This window comes from Lutjanus erythropterus, chromosome 13 (genome assembly GCF_056507025.1).
Source record: "Lutjanus erythropterus isolate fLutEry1 chromosome 13, fLutEry1.hap2, whole genome shotgun sequence".
NCBI classification, from domain to species: Eukaryota; Metazoa; Chordata; class Actinopteri; order Lutjaniformes; family Lutjanidae; genus Lutjanus; species Lutjanus erythropterus.
The window spans coordinates 27,353,705-27,377,696 of NC_139329.1; the positions used below are offsets into that span (position 1 = coordinate 27,353,705).

General features: G+C 38.6%; 1 long non-coding RNA gene across 1 annotated transcript in view; it reads right to left on the reverse strand.

The window, feature by feature from the left end:
- Positions 1–23,992, reverse strand: part of LOC146316748 (uncharacterized) — a 124,059-nt gene that overhangs the window by 21,968 nt on the left and 78,099 nt on the right. The window contains exon 4 of the long non-coding RNA XR_014771754.1: positions 14,557–14,663. This is a non-coding gene — a long non-coding RNA (uncharacterized LOC146316748). The remainder of the gene's footprint in view (positions 1–14,556; positions 14,664–23,992) is intronic.

The window sequence follows — 23,992 nt, forward strand, 5'->3', positions numbered from 1 at the left end:
GAGAGGACACATGGCCCCCAACTTTTGAAAAACATAAAGTTGAGTCTGGTTTAACAGTCTGTCCACTGCTGGAAGCAGAGGGTATTTTAACATTATTTATTTACAGAAATTGACCTGAGCTACCGTTTAATAAGGAACCTTGTAAACAGCATGAAGTAAACTAGGAACTGGAGCTAAAACTGTCCTGTTTTTGACTTCTCTCAACTCGTAGTAAATAAGTGGCACAAACAAATACACAAACTGCTACCAAAATAGAGACAGCAGTTCCATCCGGGTCGATAAGTCCACAGCTGAACTTCACCACCGTCAACCCCGATGAAATCTGCACCCTTTCTTAGAGCTCTCATGAACTCCATTGCAGCAGGTGGCCATTGTCAGCACACAATCATCTAACATGATCCAGATATTTTCCTCGGCAGTTGGTGGAGACAAAAACAGAGCAACAAGGAGATCATAGATTGGACTTACTTCCTGCGTGGCCAGAAACACGACCCCGGTGGGATGACAGCCTTGCTCCATGTCTGCAAAAGTTAAATGTTTCCTAACACTTCTAGCTCACACGGTGATTATAACTATTATTAACTTGTTCTGCTTTTGCAGCGCTGATTGAAAGTCTGTACTAGAGAGTGACTAAAACTGTCATCAGCTGGTCAACAACCACACGTGGGAGTCCTCTATGGTTCTGTTCAATCTTCCTGACGTATATTTAGGAACGTGTGACCGAGAACTCTGCCCATCAAGAACATGTTTGTGCACGTCATTAGAGGGAAAAACAACCTTTCGATGAAAATAACAGAAAACAACTGAGATCACAGTAACATGGCTGTGATGAAACAAAAGCCTGTTCTACTCATCATTCGTAGACAGCAGAGTTTCTGTTTTGATGGACAGACGATCAGAACACGAATAAGGTTTAGTTCAGCATGAGAGAGTACTAAAACACATGTAACCATACGTGGCCTTGTTTTGCTCCCAGAACTGCCGTTTGACAGCTGTGTTTATTAACTAATAACCAAGTTCAATTTCCATTATCTTCTGGGTGCAAATACTGCACACATAACAGATGGTATGTAAGCTAAAATATACAACAGCTGCTTCTGCACATATGAAACTACGCTGCCACATAAGGTCACTAAACTGTTAACTTTTTGAAATAAGATACAGTAATATAACTAACTTCTTCAATTATGTTAAACTCATGTTCCTGAACTCTACATAGCTGGATTATTTATGTAAACACAAATAAATCTATAGATAAAAATGTGTGAAAACTAGCTGTCATGTGCTGTCAAGATATTACAAAATAGTACATTATCTTTGACAGGGATAGTAATTATTTACATTATTCTGTGTTTAGGGATTAGGCAGAAGGGAAAAAAAACACTGCTGCGGCATTATATAAAAATACATATGTCTCAAACTTATACAATATAAAAGAAACACTCAGCTCCAGTTGCTTATTGGTCTTATTAAGGTCTTAACTGGTGTGATAAGTTGTAACATCTAGGCATTCATTAAATAAAAATCTCTTATCAGGTGTTCACTTGTGGAGGAATTAAGCGCTAGTTTGGTAAAGAACATTTTCACCTCAGAGTTTAATTAATATTAAAGGAGTGGCAAAACAATAGCCCCACTGCATTTGAAATCTTAACCCCAGGCGCCCTCATTTGGAGCGCCTAGCATATCTCCATGCTGCACCAGTCTAATCTATGGCATGTCAGCCTGACCAGGTGAAAAGTGGCGTTAATTCTATATTGGAGCCGGGCATGTGTTGAGAGCAGCAGAGACAGGTAGAGCATGCCATGGGAGTCAGCATGTGACCTGACAGGGATTGGCAGGCAGGGTGTTAATTGGATAGGTGCGCCAGCCCATTTGTGTTGGCCATCCCATTGCAGAAGACATTGTACCAAGTTCTTGACTCCCAAGACAAGCTGCTGCGCTCTTCTTAGACATGCTCTGAATATAGCCGGTGAAATTATTTGTTTCCCAACAGCCACGTGACTTTCCCCAGACACAAAGACAGGGGGATGGGAAAGACAATGCATCACAAGGTAGAGCCTCTCCAGGCTAACATGGAGGTTATTTGGACTGCTAACAATTTAGTGTGTGTGTGCAATTAATGTATACTGTATCAACAACAAAACATGTTACATGAAGCGAGTTGTAACACCTGGACACAAGTTTGTTTTTAAGTTAGCACATGCAAAGATGTTTGCGAGGTGCTAATTTGTGATCAGTTCATTAATAAATGTAATTGTGCTGAATGTAATTAGAACATATTAAAGTTAATTAGTTGATCAACTATAATAAGAAGGGTTACAGTATATTATCATGGTATACTGTTTTGAAGGCATGGCTCATTGGAGTCCCAGGCAAAAGATTGGCTACTTTGTGATTAATGACTGCAAAGTTGCTGATTGTTGTTGACACCTGAAACGATCGTGCTAAATATTATAATGCTAAAAATATCAATGCCTGTGTGTCACAACTGGTATTGGAGTAATTTTGTTAATTTGTATTTGCGTGGTGTTTTAACAAAAATAATACACTGTCAATTTATATTAAGTTCATGAAGACATTGTGAACTTTGTTTTTTCGAAATATTACTTGCTGTTTCAAATACTAAATCCTATCATATTAGCTACACAAATCAGAGCATTTTCATTTAACTCTATTCAGGTTAGTTAGAGACACTTTGTGCCAAAAATATTTTAGATTCTGTTTACTCAAGATAACAGTTTCCTGTTCTGTTAAAGTAACTGTTTTTTATAGAAGTTTTCTATATTATTGTGCGTGTATGTTACCCTTTCTGTAGATACAGTGCTGCTGAACTTTTTGACAGACACGTCAAATGACTATGGTTGTAAAAAAAAACTTTCTTTGAGTTACTAACGTCAAATGTGTCATATCTTTTTCTATCTCTGGAATAATATAAAAGCTTTGTGCACAGTGCACAAGTCATTACTGCAGAGTAAACTGGTTCAAGCCATTCACAATGCTTTCCCTTCAAATTTACTCTGCTGGGTTTTATTGTGTGACAATTAAGTCTCCAACTGAGTGAGGATTTTAACCTTTAGAATGTGAGGACTTCTTATACTATTTATGGAGACACACAGTATATCTGAACGGGGCGAGGAGGCAGCTGAGCTGATCCATAAATGTTGTGTCAATGTCACAGTGTCACTGCCAAATGGTTTACGGTTGCAGTCATTTTATTTGAAGGTGAAGTTACACTGCTGGTTACCCAAAGTTTCCTGATCCTGTTGTTTCCATCACACTGTAAAACTACAACATGTGAATACATGACGTCCATGAGAGTCCCACACAACTTTACATACCTCGTCTTACAATATCACTTTAATTCACATTGACATATGCTGCTTGCAACAATCAAATGTCAAAATGCTCTTTTAACTTTGAAGTCTTTTCTTTTTATTTTTTTTTTGTCTAACTGAGAACACTGATGAAAACATGACATGAAAAATGTTTGATCATCAGTTTTGCTTTGCACACTGGCTACAAACACGTCCCTCTCTCTGCTGTCTGATGTGCTAACATGGTTGAAACTGTTGAGGCTTCTGAGTTATCATGGCCAATAGTCACGGATTATATTTGTCAACGGTGATTAATATTGACTGATATTTTCTTCAGTACTATGAAAACATGGGTGTTAAAAATTACTGAAAGAAATGTTGGTTAAATTGAATTTAAGAACTTAAATTAGTACATTTTAGGACTGTATTGCACAGCTACCAAGCCTTTTCATACGTATACTGTACAGGAAATATTATTTAAAGTAGCATCTATCAAGTAAAGATATTCTTGGCCCTCAAATTCAGTTTACAGTTTTAGAAATTCTGCTCTCTGGTTGAAATTTAACACTTCCTCAGCTGTCACAGACATCCAGCCTAAAATGCTGGATGAGGTATCACATGTATACAAGCCTATGTTTCAATGTAATATCATGTGATTTATTAGCCCCAGAACAGGACCCTGCAATTTACCAAACACCAAATTTTTAGGCCATACAACAGGCCTTACAACAATAATCATATCGCATCCATGCAGGGTCAGTAGATATATATATGTATATCTTTGATACATCAAGTTCAGGTATCAGAATCAGAATCAGGACGGAAAAAATGTTATCAGAACATTTCTAATTTTTGAATGAACTCACTGGATCCTATGTTGTCTTGTCTTTGACCCACGTTTGTACATTCCAGTTGCTAACATGGTTTTTATTTTGTGAGGCAGCTGACTTAAAGTCTGTCAGATGGAGGATTTCTCTGTGCCTGTTCTTGACTGGCCACTTCACTGACAGAGCTGTGTGCTGTAATGTGGTTCTGTTGTCAGCAAACAATCAGATAGTGAGAAAATGTGTCTACAATAATGACTAATACAATATTTTCCACACATTTTTTTCCTGTATGTTAGCGCAGTACTAGATACTGAAGTAGTATGACTTAGAGAGGCATTAAGTACTTAGAAAGGAATAAATTATTGCTCACACAATGTTTAAGGTTCTGCAAAATGAAGAATGTTGTTCATTTCTAATATCAGAAAACTGTAACTCTGCATTGCAGTTTTGCTTTGTGTGTACAAATGCACACTTGCACACACTGCTGTGCAACGTGAACCAGTGATGCCTGCTTTTATTTGAATATGAATGCTCTTCTAATACAGCAAAGGCTACACACAACCTTCAATTTAACCTTAGCCATTGTATTCGATGCAGACTAGCCCTTCTATTGTTAAAGATGCTGCATCTTATTTTTTTAATAAGCAAAAGGATTAAATTAAACCCCGTGCAATCCAAATGGAATGGGGATTTTTGGACGCATTCATACAAAATGTGTCTGGAAAAGATAATTCCACTTAATGGAGGCATTTAAAGAAGTTGGCTGATGCCTCCACTGCAACTTGGATTATATCGTGTTTTTTTTTCTTTCTGCTGTCACAATTTATCTATAAAAAAGGGGGGAAAACTCAACATCAACATGAATGTTTACCACAGCTTCTATATTAATAAGATCATTTTGATAGATGCAGCAAATAGTGAGATTTTCATCATTCTGAGAGGAGTTTACAAGACTTTTATTATTGTTATTAATTTTATTATTATTGTTGTTAATCTTTATTGTTATGATTATTAAATTATTTGCCATTTAATCTTATTTGGCTGTTTTTCATTCCCATTTCCTGTCTCTATATAGATTTCCCTCAGCCGGAGTTAGGGGCTGGTGTGAGCTGTCAGATTTGCGCGGTGATATCTCAATTAAGCAAAATAGGAAAATCTATTGTTTATGGGGGTGTGAGAGGGTATTTCCAAGCCGCAGGCTTTAAAATGGGAACAAGAATGTGTTCGGTCAGCCTGAACAGCGCAGGAGGATTTTGGGGAGGACTCCTCCTTTGTGACACATGCAGCATAGACATAATGAATTATATTATAATTACAAAGCACAGTCTGTAGAAGTGGACAATATAGATATTTGGCCAGGGGGTGGAGTGTGCTGCTCCATAGAGACTGGGCCACTCCAGACTGCATTTCTATTCAGATCACTTTAACTTAGACAAATCTCAATATGAATGAATGGGGCTTTGTTCGGAAAATAAAAACATTTGAACAAGGACACATCATCTTCTCATACGCTCGGGGGGGGGGCACATAAAGCAATTTTACGTCTGAAAAAGACACTGAGCTGCCAAGGTTTTCCTTTTTTTGGACTTTGTCAGAAAGTACTTACTACAATTCTATTTATAAATCCCAAATGACAAAAAAAAAAACCCCCACAATACTCATTCAATAAATAAACGTGTAGGCAGGAATATGTCATTGGTTGTCGGGAGGAGCGCGCTGTGCTGTGTGCGGTGATGGTGGTGGAGGTGTATTGTGGAGAGATTGGGCAAAGCAGAGCGAGCAGGGAAGCAGAGGGGAGTGAAGCTGGCAGTGACTGAGAAGATGAGGATTTGACGGCAAGGTGACAAAGAGTTCAAACAAAATGAGGCTTGTAGATTAGCAGCACTCCCCTCAGTGACAGGTGTCATCTCTTGGGGCAGTCTGTCACTCTGCCTGCTGCCACTCTTTATATAATATGAGGAGAGACGAAGGGAGAGGAGGAGAGGCAGCACCACTTGCACCTCAGAAGGCACGGCCTAGCCTGCTCTACCTGCCAGTAAGCAAGATTAAAGCCTACAGTAAGTGGCAGAGCGAGAGCTGGACGAACAAAAGACGAGCCAATGTTTATTTACCCAGCAAGCAATTTTACTTTATAACCAGAAACTTCTCCATCAAAGTCAATGTAAAATCACTTAGTCAGGGACATTATCTCATAATAGAGAAACACTAATGTCCATAATTACTCTTTGACACTGCAGTTTGAGGGTATGCTATTCAGGCAGTTCAAATTGCTTTACATCTTTATTCTGTGTCATATTAATCAATCACTTTCCTATTGCTACGCCTGGATATATTAGGCTGTTATAAGGACTTATTAATAACTATAAATAGAAAAGCACAAGTACAGCTAAACATATGTGTAATATTAAACCTAAATTAATAAAAAGGATCAAATATACATGAAATGCTGCAGATAAAGCTAACAAATTAGAGCCAGACTGATATATTGGTTGGTCGATATTATCAGCCTATTTCTGTCACAGCCTGACTGGTCTGTATTGGTGTCACTGTAATATGTTGTACCATATGTTTCAATATGATTTTTTTTTTAAACAGAACATAATGGAGAGGTTTTTTTTTTTAAATGTATTTAGTTTTATGTTGTATTTGTGGTTTACTTATATTTATTTATTATTATTAAAAATACCAATGAAAGTTGATGTCATTTTGGATTTTATATATATGTATACATTTTATTTTTATAGCATCATCTTAAACATGGTTATAAATTGCTTCAAAACACAGCAGACTAAAAGCAGAATCTAAGAATAAAAAATATCTGGCTGTAGATTTTTATATAATTTTTGCATTAATGTGATGAAATGCCCTCATGTATCAGGTATGGCTGGGTGACATGTCTTATAAATATTAGATTGATATTTTTGGGATACTTTGCAATACATGATATATGATGATATGAAAAATATGATCTTAAACAAATGTCAAGTGAAAAAAAATATGATGCATTTCTGTAGATTAAACTACCCAATATTGCTGCGACAATATTGTAGGGATGACAATTGGTGCTTTCACAAAATATTATATGTATATAGGAATTTTTTTTGCTCTCCAATATCGGTGTTGGCGTCAGTCCTAAAAATTCAGTTCAGTTGGGCTCTTATAACGATATCCAAAAACTAAGATGAAAAACAAAATTAACATCTGGTTATGTTAGCCATAAATAGTGTCACAATGCAAAATCTATAATATAGATGTATGTCTAAAAACTACACAATCAGGAGATCATAACCACAAAGAGGTTAAGGGCAATTACCTACCAGTAAACATTTACTACCACCCAGGAGAGGGAGCACAACAGAGAGCGGCAGACAGAAAGAGGAGAGGGCGTATTGTTCTTTTGTAAAGAGTTGTGGAGTTTTACCCGGACCCTTAACAAGTCTGTGATACAGGAAGGTATTAACTAAAGCTCGGAGGGAGCCAGCTCACATCATCCTGGTGACATGCAGGCTGAGACCTGCTGCTCTCTGCCCAGGACTGCAGCCATCTGCTCCACAGATTGCACTGAAACACACACAGCAAGCGCTGCTGCCACCCCTCTGGGTGCGAGAGTCACCAGAGGGTCAGCTACTTCTTCAGGACTTTCTCCCTTTATACGTTTTGACTGCTCTTACTCGCTCATTTTGATTGGGGTCACCAAGCAAACCCAACTAATAATCTCATAATCTGCGCTGAGTGACGAACTGAGAATCTACAGCACGCCTAACAGGCAGCGAGAGGGAGAGGGTGCACAAAGAGAGGGAGGGAGGAAAGAAGAGAAGTATTCTGATGTTTGTTTTTGACAGATGAGGGATGCCCCCTATTGACTTTGTCAGGGAAGCTAGAAACAAGGGTAGAGAGAGTAAAACCAGAGAGCATCGGTGATTGCAAATTGTGAAGAAAATAAGTAGAGTGCCAGCGTACTCAGTTACAACCACAACAGTAGGAAAAAGCTCCCTGAGATTATATGGACAAAGGAGAGGCTCGGGCTGAAAATTCAGATGGCCAATATACATTAAGGTTTTAAAATATTCATTGCACAGGTTGGAAGGGATAGAAGGTTATGTGAGTATTTGGCGCCCTCCCGAATGGAAAATTCTCTCTGAATAACAATCAGGCTGTATAGAATCAGACGTATAATGAAGACGAAGATGAGTGGTAGCTGGTCATGGACACACGGGGCAATTTTTCTGTAGCCTGGAAGCCATAAATGTATCAACTCAATAATTCTATGCTGGACTCAAAGTAAAGCATTAAAGGTATAATATGCAACATTTTCTTTAAAAACAATGTATAAACTCCTATAAACATAATATATCACTTATGACTGACTAAAAGTGTGTGGTGGAGACCCTGGCCTCTGCCTGTATTTCCTTGTTTTCCTCATTATTTTGCTGTGCTCAGGACACTACCAACCCAGAGCATCGGTATTTGACTTCCTGCTATCTTGCTAGTGTGCTTACGAACAGCTTGGACAAATCCTACTGATTCTACCTTTAAAAAAACTGCTAACTCCATATTTAATTTTTTTTTTTTAAATTCTCATCGATTTAAAAATGTTTTCCTTAAATGAATTTCTTGATATAAATGATTTGCAGCATGACGGCATCTGCGCCCTGCTGCACTGAAAAACAAGTCCTATGCAGCGCAGTGCGTCTCTGGTCTGTGAACCAGTGTCCGTTGGGGAAATCGACCACCCTGGGCACAGTTGTGTTGGAGTGAGTAATGAGGCAGGCTTTCCACGATGGCTGATAGAGGCTCCCATTAACAGCCATGCTTCAGGGTATTCTCTGTGTCTGTGTTGTGGAATGGAAATGAGATCTGATAGAACCATGTATAATTTGTTGTCACATCAAAGTGACACTTATTAGCTTTATTTCCTTATCATTGTTACATCTACAGTACCTCTGGGTAAATATTTCAGTGGAGCAGACTGCTGCTAGCATGCTTTTGTTATGTGCCTCTAAGTATCGCAGTACTCAGGATAACTTTCATTGATTGTAGTTCTGTAACAACCGGTTATAGGAACGTGTTTCTTCTATTGACGTGCTTTCAAATTGGATACAATGAACGTACAAATAGATTTCCTGAAAGCTTATATCCGCCGCTTCTGTTGACTCTTAAGGAATAGTTTGCTGTCATTTTCCTTATTCCTCTGTGCGTCTTTTCTTTTCATCTCCAAGGTTGATAATCTTATTAGTAATATCATCCTACAGCATGTAAAAGTTTTTGACGCTACGCTGCGTTTTTTGATATATTTTATTCATCAGTTGTCATCCTCACATAGACACATACACGTTTGCTCATACACACAAGCAAACACACATACACACACACACATTCTTTTTTCCATTAATCTCGCAGCTATCCTGAAGTGGATTATTTTGAATTTATCCAACAGCCCTCTTCATATCTTTGTGACTTTGAATTGGGATATTGCGGGATGGACCCACTATCAGAGCAGAATTATTTTCCCAACTCCAACAGAGAACTGAGCATTGAAGGGCTATATTTTACCATTGCATCTATAGATGTGCAGCATTATAACTCATGAGTGGCACCTCATTTCACACAGCCTAATGGCTTGACACTGGGAGCACACTGGGGATCCAGGCAGGGGAGCTTCCCTTCGTTTTTTTGGTCTAAGTTTTATGAGATACAAGGATTAGGACTGATTGAAAGTCACAGTCAGCCGCTGCACAGCACTGCAGCATGTAGAAGGTTTTACATTTAACTTTCCCTCACTGATGACTTAATTCTATTAATGATACACCATGTTATATGGCTTTGATTTTTGTTTTCGCAAATTCTGCAGGCTCAATTTGCCGCGCCGAATAAAAGCCTGACAAGTCAAAGATAAGTTCAGATGTGGGTCTTTTCTTCCAAAAAAGAAAAATCAGCCCCGACTGCAGCCGCCATGTGATATTTAACTGATTTAGATAGAGAGAAGCAGACAGTGAGGCAGAGTCGACTCTTCAGTGAACTTATCTTACCCGCCTGGATGTGACAGACAGTGTAGCCCTCCAGCTTAGTTGTCATACACCGGCGACCAGTCAGAGCTCGTCAGGTTGCATGATTGTATAATTGTGTTGTGACACCTTGAACCCGCCGGTGGTATATAACCATGTTAATTTCCTGATAGCACACCGTGGGCCATTGGAATCAGAGTTATGATGGGTGTAATTTGTGCCTCCAACGGCAGAGTGAAAGGAACGGGTCATCAGCAGGATAAATACAAATTAAAATTGATGCAGGTCTCATTTCTGCTTGACCAGTTTGTGTTGGGAGGTTTGCACACAGCTAGGAATGGTGCACTTGCCATTTGTGCCATTTGGTCTTCCATTTCAATTCAGGGCCTGAAGGCAAAAACTCAAAAAAATCAAATGTACCTGCCGAAAGATGTGCTGTGGTATCACAGGCTTGATAATAACGCTCGGAAGGCTGGAAATATTGTTGCTTTTATAATTCACAAATTTGAGTTTCGCCTCTATGAAGACGCTTCTCATATAAAGTTTGTAACCTCTAATTTCATGTGCCAAAAAATAAATATATTGAATCGAAAAAAGAAAATAAAAGAACAGAATTTTTCCAATATCACTAGAGAGGAAAGAGGAAATGAAAAACTAGTGATTTGTGAAACCATGTATGAGTGACAGCTTCATTTTGATTTTTGTATTAGCTGTTTGTTGCTGTCTCTCAGTGTGTTAGGGATGCACTTGAATTAGGAAAGCACAATAACATGATGGAAATGGATATTTCTTCTATGCAAAGTTGCTAATTATTACCCGGAAAAAGTCAGCTCCATGATTATGTTGACAGAGTTAAGAAAGGGTTGAATTTACTTTAATGAATCACTGATTTACTGCACAAAGATTATTTACCTGGAGGATATTTTGATTATTATTTACTATCTTTCAGTCCAGGAAGTTGCGATTGCAACAATGAAACAAATTCAACCAACTCTCATGAATTCTGCACGACCGTGCAATTTTATCCAATCACCACAACTTTCCCGCAAATTTGACCAATCATTGTAGCTTCCCATGAGTTCCATCAATCATCGAAATCCTCGGTGTCATACATGTATGTCTCGATGAAGGGATTACATGTTTTATTATTTATTTGTAATATAATAGTAAATATAGTCACAGGTACTGAAAAAACACAAGGGTTTGTCATTGCTTGCTATTTTGACTGAGTTTGAGCTCCAAAACTTTTTTCTTCTTTGTGGAAAATGCCCCAGGTGTACGTCTTCATTTACAAATAAAGAATATTTTGATAGAATAACTGGTTACTTACCCAGAACAGAGTGCAGTTTTATTGCTCTTGATTTTTTTAATAAATTGCAAAAAAACTATTACAACATACATCACTTATTTGTTGTTTTTGTTTTTTTTAGAAAAAAAACTGCTGTGAAATCAGGCAGCAATCCTTAAAAGTCTGTGAAAAAGAAAAAAAAAGTGAAATCTTTTTATTTATAAAATATTTTTTTCAGTTTTCAGCCAATGAAAATTAGTTTAGTAAAACATTTGCTGTATGTAGCTCAAACCACGCCCACTTCTTGTCTTCTATCCGAATACAGAAACAGATAATATTGCTGCTTGAACAGATACAAATAATGACGTCTCTGTGCACCTCTAGTGTGTGTGTGTGTGTGTGTGTGTGTGTGTGTGTGCTTGAGTGTGTACAGCTTTGTGTGTGTATGTCGTGGGTCCAGCAGAGCCAAAGAGGCATCCTCCTGAACTCCTGTCACTGCTTCTCTGACTGCGAGTTCAAGAGCTCTTCATTACAGCCTCTGCGCATCTGAGGCTAAGAGAAACAATGCTTAGAGCCCGATGCACATAACCTTTCCATTCAATCAGCGGTTCAAACTGTCTCCCACTACTGCAAATCAGTCTCTTTCCAGCTAGTCAAGTGCACCACAGAGTCAAAAAGCCTCCTATCAAAAACAGATAAAAATATCTTTCACTGGATTGACCAGCAGATAGAAATCAAAATGATTATTTCTGGGATAAATACTTTGATTTAAACTGATTGAAAATGGTAATGACCGCATTTTAATCAGTGCTATATGCATTACCCATCCCTGTCTGTGATATATGTATATTTTATGAAAATAAGAGGTAAAACTAGCCTGACAGCACAATGCCGACGTCAAACAAAGGCTCGTCAGTAATGTTTTATACAAATCCACTGATATAATAATTATACTATCCCCAGTCTTTAGTGGAGGTTGATTGTTCTTGCTGTGAGCTAACACACTTAATTGTAGTATGCAAATGAGAGCAATTACAAAGCTTTTAGGTGAAGAGATGACAGCTGAGGTTGGTTTTATTGGAGGCCTCACCCAGTTGTCATGGAAACCACATAGAATAACGCAACTGTCAAATGGATATAATCTCATGATATGTCCAGAAAAATTGCCTCCACTCCTACTTTTTGTTCCACGAACTGATCCATATGAAAAGGAGATTCTTTGATTACTGAACAAATTGTCAATTTGTGTCGTGTGCAAAAAAGGAAAAGAGGGCTCGTTTGAGGGAAAGAAATGTTGGAATGGATTCAATTTCCCAAACCGGAGCTTCATAAGAATGTAAAATACGCTTGCACACACGCACAGTCCGAAATGCTTTGAGCTTTCTGTGGTGTCAACAATTAAGACACGTGTATCAAAAAGGGATTTCGAACAATTATTTGAGAGAAAATCATATTTATAGCACTCATTCAACACAGATATCTGTTTATACTGTGAAATCTAAACAAGCCTCCTTTTTATACTTGATTTATTAGGTTATATGATATTGATATGAGACATACTAGTTAGGCCTATCAACTATAAATCAAAGAGACTTATATTGTCTACACTCAACCGCAGAGGGGTTTATTTAGGTGAGTGCTTTCTGTCAGTGGGACCGCCCACAGTCACCTTTTCAGTCAGTTTATCACATGACAGTCTTAATGATGGCAGTACTGATTGTCATTGTCTACAACATGACACAGGATGCTACCTTTCCAATTAAAATCATCATTCCCATTTTTCACAATTTATCATTTTGTTAAAGAAAAAAAAAATCTTCATCTCATGTTGCATGTTTTTTAAATTATATAGTCCTCAGTACAATTTTTTATCAGTGCAAAATTATTCTTTCACTCTTCTGTCTTTGTTTATCCCAAATTACAGCAAATAGCACAATCACTGCCGCTGGCATGCAAAACAAAAGTTGCAGTGTGAATTTGGTGAAATTTTCTATAACAATCTATATTACAATTACTCTTGTGCGGGCTTTCATGAATTAAATATGAGTTGTGTCGGAGAATGAGATGTTATAGAGGTAAATGACAAGAGGCAGCCTGTAATTGAGGTGGTGGCAACATGGGCCTACTGAACTAATCCCTGACTCGGTCATGTGACGGGCTGTTCACCAATGGCGGGAGCTCTTTTCACCACAAAGCCAGGGCAGCTGGGAAAATTGATTTCTCATCTGAGCTGTATTTGATAGCTTTTGAAATCAAAAATTGAAATTAACTAACCTACGCCCCGTCATTACAAAAGAGCAAATTAAACTGTGCAACAGCGGTTCCTCCGAGCTCTGGAAGCCTGTGAAGGAGACGAATCTGAAGATGTGAGCTCTTCTCGGCCGTGACTCTCCCTCTCTCCCGTGCTTTCTGCCCAGAATAATATTAAACACAACAAATAAAATGTGTACTGTTCAAAGTCTATTGATATGTAAGCCACTGAACATTTTCTAATTTTAAAAATAGAATTTACAGCATATTTTAGAGCACATTTGCTTGATGTGAGTGAAATAAATCATCTATTTTATTCAAATAATAGATGTTGTTATGTGGTTTGCTCTGTGTATACTATCTTGTTTGAATTATATTTTCTGCAAATAGAATAATTTGCAATTATTGAGATTTATAATGCAAAATAACATAATATTTAATCAGGAGTGCTGTATAAATAATCAAGAGATCGAGTAAATGTTTTGAGTGCAGCTTCTCCAAATGCACAGTCGGATTCTTGGTAAATACACTACTTTGAAATTAAATACAGATTTTTAAATTAAATGTAACCTTGTTGTTGCGCTGGGAAATAAATCTTTAATGATAAAGATGAATTAAACTTGTACTACACCCACTATTTGCCAGGACGCAATAACAATGAGTGACTAATTTACTATTCATTATTAGAACAACGCAAACAGCAATTTAACAAGCGTTTAGGAGTAAAATCCCTTTGTGAGAGTGAGTGAAAGTGGACAAGACGTGGAGCGAAACAAGGTAGCTGGTTGCGTTGACAAACGACATGCCGAAACAGATGTTCCTGCAGGTGGACACGAAGATCAATAGGCGGTGGAGAGCAGCTAGATAGTTACCTGAGCTGCTGGAACTTGTAGCAGATGTTAAACAGACTGATGCCCTGGAAGGCTGATCAATGGACAGGAGGCAGATGGAGGAGAACATGGAGGAGTGCTGGGAGGCGCTGTGAGCAGAGAGAAACATAAAATAATGGGAGTCACATTTGATATGCAGATGGGCGCCTGTCCACAACGTTAACCCATCAACACACAAAAATAATAGGCTTCAACTTTGGGGAAACTTCCAACTTCAGCCAAAACTCTCCCGCTCCCTTCATCCACGTCTGTGTCATGCTAATTACTAGTGAATTTACCTCGTCAGAGTCAGGATGCTGGAGAGCTGATTATTTGTCCCGTATCATAAATTCTACACAGGTAGGTTAGGGCACTGTGATGACCATTATCAGGTGGGAGAAACGAGAGATTCAGCAGTTTTTCTGGGCTAAAAAGTTGCCTAATTAGCAGTGGTAAGAGTTAGTGTCAGGCTGTGATCTAACAGACTATCACCTTTACCTCCCATTAGTCAATTAAATACACACTGAAAATCCCAAAGCATCTCTTGGCCCTCACTGCTGGGTATAACTAGTGTACCATCAATCTTTTTTTTACAAGCACATATGACAAAAAAAAAAGCTTATTTGCAATGTCGGAGTGGAAAGTATTTTCAGCTGTTTTACAAATATAATAACTGGTTATTTTCATTGTTGACTATTTTAATCCATTAGTTGATCGGTCTATAGAATGTTAAAAATGATGTTTCCTAAAGATGACATCCTCAAGTCATAAAACCCAAATATATTCAGTTTACTGCCATAGAGGAGTAAAGAAATAAGTAAATATAAACATTTAGGAAGCTGGAATCAAAGAATTTTATTTTTTACTCAAAACGATTAATCGATTATCAAAATGGTTGGTGATTAATTTAATAGTTGACGATTAATCAATTAATCATTGCAACTTTAACAAAACCAAGAAATATAATTCAGAATACTCATCTGACAGTCCACAACCCAAAGATATTCATTTTACTGACACAAAAGAGTAAAAAAACAGGAGATATTCACATTTAGGAAGTTGAATTCAGAGAATTTTGTCTGTTTTTTCCTTAAAAATTATTCAAAACTATTAGCCAGTTGTCAAATAGTTGACGATTACTTAATTAATCATTGCAGCTTTAATAAAAACAAGGAATATAATTCAAAATACTCGTTTGACAGCTTGAGCACATAAATTAAATGTAGTGTATTAAATTCTCTTGACTTTAATCAGGCAAATTCAAAATCAACCTTGCTTTGCAGCTAGTAGCAGGTGCAACGTCTGTCTGGTTTCTTTCTCCAAATACTGCACACCTGCATGAGCGCACACACACAGACACGCACGGCAGTTCGCGCACACTCGCACAGATCTTCTGACATCCAGCGTCCCAGTGGCCTTGCTGTCCGAGAAGCAACTTGAACTAGGCGATAACCTGATAGACTTTATCTTGTCTTTGCGGGGTCTCAGTGAAGCCTGAAGAAGACACTTCAACTGCACAGCATCCCCCCAGAGTCCTAACCTTCCCCTCATCTCTCCTCGCCGGCATCGGTGCCTGAGAGCTGTCAGCGGCCTGTTGCTTATTGATGTTTCTGCATGTTTTATGTCTTTCTGAGATATGACGGCCCTGACACAGTGCTGATTTCAATCAGCTTGCCACATACCGCAGAGAGTGACAGCTGGGGAAAGTAAGAAGGACAAAAAAAAAAAAAAAAAAGAAAGAAAGAATTGGTGGGGATGTCATTGGCTCAGATCAGCTCCGGCCTTGTCTCTGACCGGGGATTCTCCTCCCTTCTAATGAAAATGTTTCATTCACATCTCACATCTCATGCCTCCCTCGCTGATGAATTCAATAGAAGAAAAAAGAGAAACGAATGGTGAGGGAAAGAAATTCAGCTTTTGTCAGATTGGGGAGGCAAGAAGAGAGGCTGACCCCTGAGCCAAAGGTTCTGACACTGCATCAATCCCTTTAGGGGTGAGGCCTGCTGGACCAGCTCTGGCTGAAGATTACTTCAGCACATCTGAGGGATGGCTGCTCTATCTATTTCACACATTCTATGCAGAGGAGGAGAGCCTTGTATGCTTTGGATCCTGAGCTGCCCAGTAAATTAGGTCTGAGATCATTCCATGGAATGAGGGGAGCTATCCAGGCCAATTCAACTCCAAACCATTGACAGAGAGCTTACCGAATCCCTGAAAAAAAAGAGGGGAGACACATCTAGTCCCTCTTTCTCTTTATGATACCGACCAGAATGTACCGTGGGTAATCCCAATAATGCTCTTTACTTGCAAATTCAAGTATATGCACACATGTACCGATAAGACGCTCCCACGCAGCTTTCTCACATACGAGTTATTGACAAGCATATCGCACCCATTCAGCTCTCGGACGCTTTTGTCCCAATCTGAAGTAATATCTTTGACTTGTGAGGTGACGCGATGCTAAATATGATGTGGTGATAATTGCAACTTCTCATTAACATTTCGGGCTGCCGGGGGGTGTTGTAAAACCACGGGGTCACACAGATTGGCCTGTGTTACCCAGAACAACATATGTTTAAAATAAAATAAAATAAAACATATATTCCACATTTTTGTTCTCTTGATTGTTAAATTTAGGGCAGTGCAATATGGACAAAATATTTTTGAACAAGTACTGATATTGCCACAATATTGGGCATGCTTTCACAAAATATTAACACAAGATTTTTGATAAATAATCATCAATAATGTGGATATTAGAGCCTGACCAATATGAGATTTTTGAGAAAGATGCCGATACAGATTTTAGATGGGAAAAATTCACTTATTTCTGATACTGTATTGTGCACCAATATGAATATGCAAAGGTACTCAAAAGGTTTATTTCTTAAACAAATAACTTTATTGAAGAATATCTATGTTAAATGTTCTAGGAATGCATGATGTGGATTTTTTTTTCTCATGGCCGATACCGATAAGATAAGCAATAATTTCACATATTTGTATTTTAGTTCATATGACCTGTAGTTTATGCATTTATTTAATATCTCAGAGCTCTAACCGAACCAAATCTAACTGACATCATTATTACAACAAAAACAAAGGCCAGGTCTGACTCTGATTATTATTATCTGACTATTTTTTCTACTAAGTTCATCAAAAAATTTGGCTTTTTTAGAGCATTTTGTCTACAACTTCCAACTAAAAGTTTTGACATAATCTGTCAAATCAGATATTATTAATAACCGATAGTTATCTACAAAGATAATAATAATGATATAGATTGATATAGCTGGCTAATACTGGCCAATAATTTATTGGTCGCAATATTTATTGCGTATCCCTAAAATATTCTTTATCATGTTACATAACTTAGGATATACACTGTCAAACAACTGAAGACATGAACATGGAGAAAATATAGATAGAATAGTAGTACATACAAATAAAATAAATAGATAAATAAACATCATCACCAGCTTATTGGTGACTATTGTAATACTGCAAGTCTATTACAGGAAGATTGTGAAACAAGAAGCAGCTTCTCAGCATTTACACCTGCCAGCGAGTTCCTCTTGTCCTCATAAATTATCTAAATCACCCCAAGCATCGTTTTCCACATATGCTCCGTTAAAAAAAAGTTTTAATATTGGTGCATATCAGAAAAGATGCACACCTATACAAATATGTCTGTGATAGGCCTATATCAGGCCCATATCAGCCGATAATATTGGCTGGCTGAGATATCGGTCGGCTCTAGTGGATATAATGACTAAGTGCGGAAAAAGGAAAATAATAGAACAGCTAGAACAGTCTGGGAAGTTCAGAAAATTACATCAGTTTACTGCGATGCAGCCTTTAAAACAACACTTACGCCATACCACAATATAACAATATCCAAAATCTACGTCCCGTATCACAATATTGATATGTTATCAATATATTGCCCAGCTCTAATTAAATCATTCTGTGTCACTTCTCGCTATACGTGTTTAATATTGGGGACTTGGTTGTGTTTTCCTTGTCTCTGTTTTCCACAGTGTTATCTCCAACTTTAACTTAATCTAAACTGGACTTTAAAGTAGAAAAAAAAATCTCCAAGATCTCATAGTCTTTTCAAACTTGTGTTTGTCTGAATCTGATAAAGCGCAATTTATTCACTTGTGTTTTCATTGAGAGATATCAAATTAATAGCTCTAGTCGGGGGTACTTTACTTTGAGTGCGCAGTCATATTTCACTTTCAGTTTTTTTTTTATAGAACACAATTACTGCGACCATAATGAGATTCAAAACAAAGACTAAATTAGCTGTCATTAAATTATTTCAATTTCCTTACCCTAATAGAAGATTGTGACAGGTGTCATAGTTGCCGTTATGTTTGGCTTCGCAACATGTTATAATGGATAATTGATCCATCAAAAAACATCAAGCCAAGGCAATAACTGGCTTGAGACTGGCGTACTGAACATGCAGAAAATCGAATTTAACCCCATGTTGACTGAGACACTCCCTTGCTCTGTCGATCAAGCATGTCTCTCCTTGACAGCTCTGTTCGCATGTTGTTAAATAATCTAAAGGGAGAAAAGAAACATGAAAGAAAAAGCAGTCTCAGAGGAACTGTCACAGAGAAAGGAGAATGCCATGGGGGGCGAGGAATGCCTTCAGTCGCGCAGCTTTTCACATTTTAATTTCAGTCTGCGGGACTGACTCATGGTAGCGCCTGAGTGAGTGGGTCCTGGGAGTCAGGGCTCGCTCTGACCCCTGAGCATAGACGAGCCCAGAGAGATGTCAGCTGAGAGCTCCTGAGGATCACCAGGCTGCCAAGCGCTTTGAAAGCTGCTGCCAATTCAGCCTAAGTTTCAGCTGAATGGTCGCCACAGAGAAGGGGAGCGACAGCAATAAAAACAGGTTGCAAAAGGAAGAGAATTTGCTTTCAAAATGTATTTGGCCTCTGACCTTGCATCCAACCCCGTGGCCTCTGTCTTTGAAGCTGAGCATATTTTTTGAGAGACATTGAAAGAGGGGAGGGTTTTAGGGGTGGACTTGGGGCCTGTCAGTATAAACATATTAATAATCTGACAGCTTCATCTGCTTTTGAGGGCCAGACTTGACAGCTTCACAATGGCCCGCGCTGTAGTCCTTCTCGTACATGTCTAGCTTTCCTGTCTGAACAACACAGAGAGTTTATTAAGACATCACACTCCTGTGAAGTATTGATTTTACACCAGTCTCTGTCACTTACTGTATTAGCCCAAGCAGGAGCTCCAAAATAAACTATGACAGCTGCATGTAACCTGCTGAATATGTTTGAGAGAGCTGCTCAGTTCAGGTAAATTCACATTTTATTTTGTTGTACGTCTTTAATCTAATATCGCCTGACCAAGTTCCGTGATCAAACATAAATACACATCAGAAAAATGCTTTGATTTTTTTTGTTCAAAAAACTAGAGAAAATTCAAATTTTTTTGACAGTGACAAATAAAGGAGAAACGCATTAGAGAGGAGATTGTTGCAATTAAGTTTGTGCAGCTCAGGAAAAAGGAGCGAATGCTATCTCAAACAAAGGAGGGGGATGTGCATCTGCCTGTGGAAACGTGCCCCGCCTCTCAGACAGTGGGTCTGTCCGCGGAGAGACAGAGGGAGAGAGGGGTCAGAGGGAGCACAGGTAATTGAGGTGTCCCCTCCCCTCCCTTTTTTCCAGGGCTTCTCACCCCATCCTTTCACCCCCCACCCTATCCACACAGCGGGCACAATTACGCTCCCCATCACCCCACCAGCTGGCCCCCGTGATCCCACACTTCTTACTAAACGCGACTCCATCGGCCCTTTCCCTCTTAACCTCTCAGCACCCGCTCCGGGGGAATGGTAAGGCTGCACACAAAACTGGGGGAAAAGAACTCAGACAGTTCTACTACTTTTAACAGTTTGCAAAAAAAAAAAAGAAAAAAAAAGAGAGAGAAGCTGAGTTAAATGCAGGTTGTGCATTGAAAATTAAACTGGGTTTGTGGCAGGTGTACTGAGTATGGCTGTGCATTGTAATACATATCATGATACAGGGGTTATCTTTCTCAGTATGGTGATATATGGCTATATTTTTAAATCTAACTTTAGGAAATCTGACATTATATAAAGAACACACCACCATATGTATAAAATCTGTGTTTCTGTTATGTACAGATCATATAAAGTAAAGATAGATCATATATTTGCTATAATACATCATAAAATGACCATGATATATCGTCAGGAATTAAAGAAACAAGCTGCGTTGAAATACTCACTACTCCGGCAACAACGTTAGCCGTGGTGTCTGCCTTTGAAATCTCCATTTCCGAATAACTCTTTTTGTTTCCGTTTCCATTAATTAGAGTTCAAATTAATACTGAATGTTTCGCCGAATGAATAAGTGTCTGTTAACGTGTGTTAAGAAATCATTAAGAATATTTTAGAAGGAGTAGGTGTTAAAACTGAGAGAGAGTACGGCAGGCAGAAGTCAGGCAGTCACCGAACTCCAACTCCAGAGTGTATATTTTCAGAGCAGTGGGCTTTTGTTATCAAGATAATGGGCTTAGCTTTACGATCACGGGCAGCTGACAGACAACTTTTACAGCGTAAGACTCGTTGTCGCCTGTTATTGTCAAATTACAATATTGTGTTTGTCTTGAGTTTCTGCAGCATTCCTGCGTGGCGAAAAACACCTTACTTCAACCACAGACAGTATATTAAACAGGATCTCAACCTATTAAATACACAGCCTATTGCTTGAACTTGGTATTTGGACTGCAGTGCTAACTTTTGTATACACAACTGTTACATATTGTCCCTATAAAAACAACAAAAAATGAACCATTGCCACAAATCTTTGTATGTATCACAATGCAGCACTAGAGCGGCAACGATGAGTCAATTAATGAATTAGCTGATCAAAAGAAAATTAGTTTCCAACTATTTCAATGATGGATTAATCATTTCAGTGACTTTTCAAGCAAAAATGTCAAACCTGAAATATGAGGATTTTGTGTTTTTTTGTCTTTTATGATGGTAAAGGAAGAGTCTCTGGGTTTTAGACTGTTGGTTGGACATAAGAAACAACTTGACGGCGTCACTTTGGGTTCTGAGAAATTGTGATGAGCATTTTTCAGTTTTTTTTTGACACGATCATAATGAAAATAACGTGCAAAATAATCGATAATGAAAATAATTGTTAGTTGCAGCACTAGCTATCACCTCACAGTGTTTTTTGATACAGAACCACAAAACACAACATCTATCAATATTTTCTTACACCTCCAGAACTGAGGCATCTCTGAGTGGGAACCTCCAGCAGCTCTGAAAAAGGGATTTAACTGCATGAATGAGTCTATTGAATTTAGGCTGCAGATTAGTTTTACTAAAATATTGTCATACAAGGTAACAAGACACCGTCAATGTTGTGATAATGAATTTTACACTTTAAATTAGAAGAAATCTGACACATTGAGATAGATTTGGGGAAAATGGATAACTTTCAACCAGGAGTAGCCTTTCCAACATGGAGCCCGCTAACAATTAAAATCAAACTGTAATAGCTACCAACATGTATGTTAATTGAGTGGCTTGAAATAGATTTCAACACCCGAGTGTCAGTCTGATCATATTTCTCGAACACGCTCCGAGTGTCTCTTGATAGACAGTGTTTTCACTCCATCCCTTCACATTAATGAGTGGGAAGGCTCTCCTGTGCGTTATTACCTGAAATAATACCATATGGTAAAATGTAAACAACATCTGCATATTCATGTCATAACTTCATCTGTTTAATTAGTTCCAGCAAAGCAGTTTACCCTCTGAGGCCCTCGCTGTCAGAGCAGTGATGGCGGAGCCGTGCCCTGCTGTCGGTCCTGACAGTCCTCCATTGTTCAGTTGACGCTCCTGCCCTGTCTGTTTAATGCCAGGTGCATCTTTACAGGCCACGGATCAGGTGAAGCGAGTTAGGGAGCTGCTTTCACGCCGACGCCAAACCTGACACGTCCCTCTTTAGCAAGGAGACCTACCAATTATTTGAGGATATTCTGTTATATGTAAACACAGCTTGGTTAGAAGCCACACTTTTCACCAAATGACACCATCTCTGACATGCATCAGCCACTGTAAGCATACAGGCATCGATATATGCTGGGATGCATCTGTTCTCTCAGAAAGAAGGTGATACACAGCTCAGGTCAATCGCGTGTGTAAAATAATACCACATACTGTTTGGTTTGTCTGTGTAAATGCTGCCAGAATTGGATGGATTCATATATAGAAACATACGCTTTTCGAATAGGCAGTCTTTGATATGTAACACTGCTTCATAATATTATTATGCGAGTTTCATTTGGCAATCACCGTTTCTGTATATCATGAAAACAAAGGCAGCAGTGCCAGAAAATTCACAATATTTTTATATGCTGTTTTTCCTTTTTTTTTTTTTCTGGGACACTTGTGCTGAAAAGTCCAACAAACACAGAAACAATAAAGAAAAACAGGGCACTGTGGCATGAGAAGCTTGAGTGGGCATTCTCTAATTAAATTCTCCTTCATCAGGCACTCGTTTGTGCACAAGCATTAATACTTTTGACCCTGTGTAGCCTGAACACTAACATGCCTGAGGAAGGAAAAAGAGGAGGGAAATGAAAGAGAAAAACATGAAGGAATATCTTATTAGGGGAGTCAGGCATGTTTTGGCCCTCGTTTCTTGATGGCTGCTCTCGGTGTCGCGACCTACTGGCGTCTAGCTAATACGACAGTGTACGCCGTGCCATTGTTCTCAATCAATAACTAATTATCAAAGTACTGGCTCCGACTTGTATTGTCCTCTTTGCTTGGAGCCCCTTGTTGTGGACTGAAAGACAGAAAAGGGGGAAGAAAGGGGAAAGGAGGGTGGCTTTTGGCTGTGCAGTGATGCTGCCGCCACAACATCCTCGCAAGCCTTTCAAGATACACTGTGCCGTCAGTTTGAATTACCGTCCCCTACTAATTGATATGAATTAGAACAGAAGAATTATTGTTGCTGCTGAATGTCATAACGATATCCTCAAAGTAATCATGGGAGACAAAAAGAGAACAGCACAAAACACACAAGCAGACCAAATAAGAAAAGACAAATTAAGCCGACTCCTGCTAGGGACTTTGCAAACGAGGCTTTGGACAATGGGGAAAGAAAATTAGACTGCTACCAATCTGTATGTTTCATTATTTCAATCTTGTTTGCAAGTATGAACCATGTTTTTAACTAAGCAGAAAGGTTTTCCACTAAAAGTTTTATTTGCGAGCCATATCTTAAGCATCAACAGGTTCAAACGCAGCAGCACTCTAATCACTGATACAATGTCCTTTTATCACCTTGTCATTGTTGGTTGGTTTTTACAAATGAGCTGACTGAAATAGAGGAACCCCAGTAATTCGCAGTTGGCAACA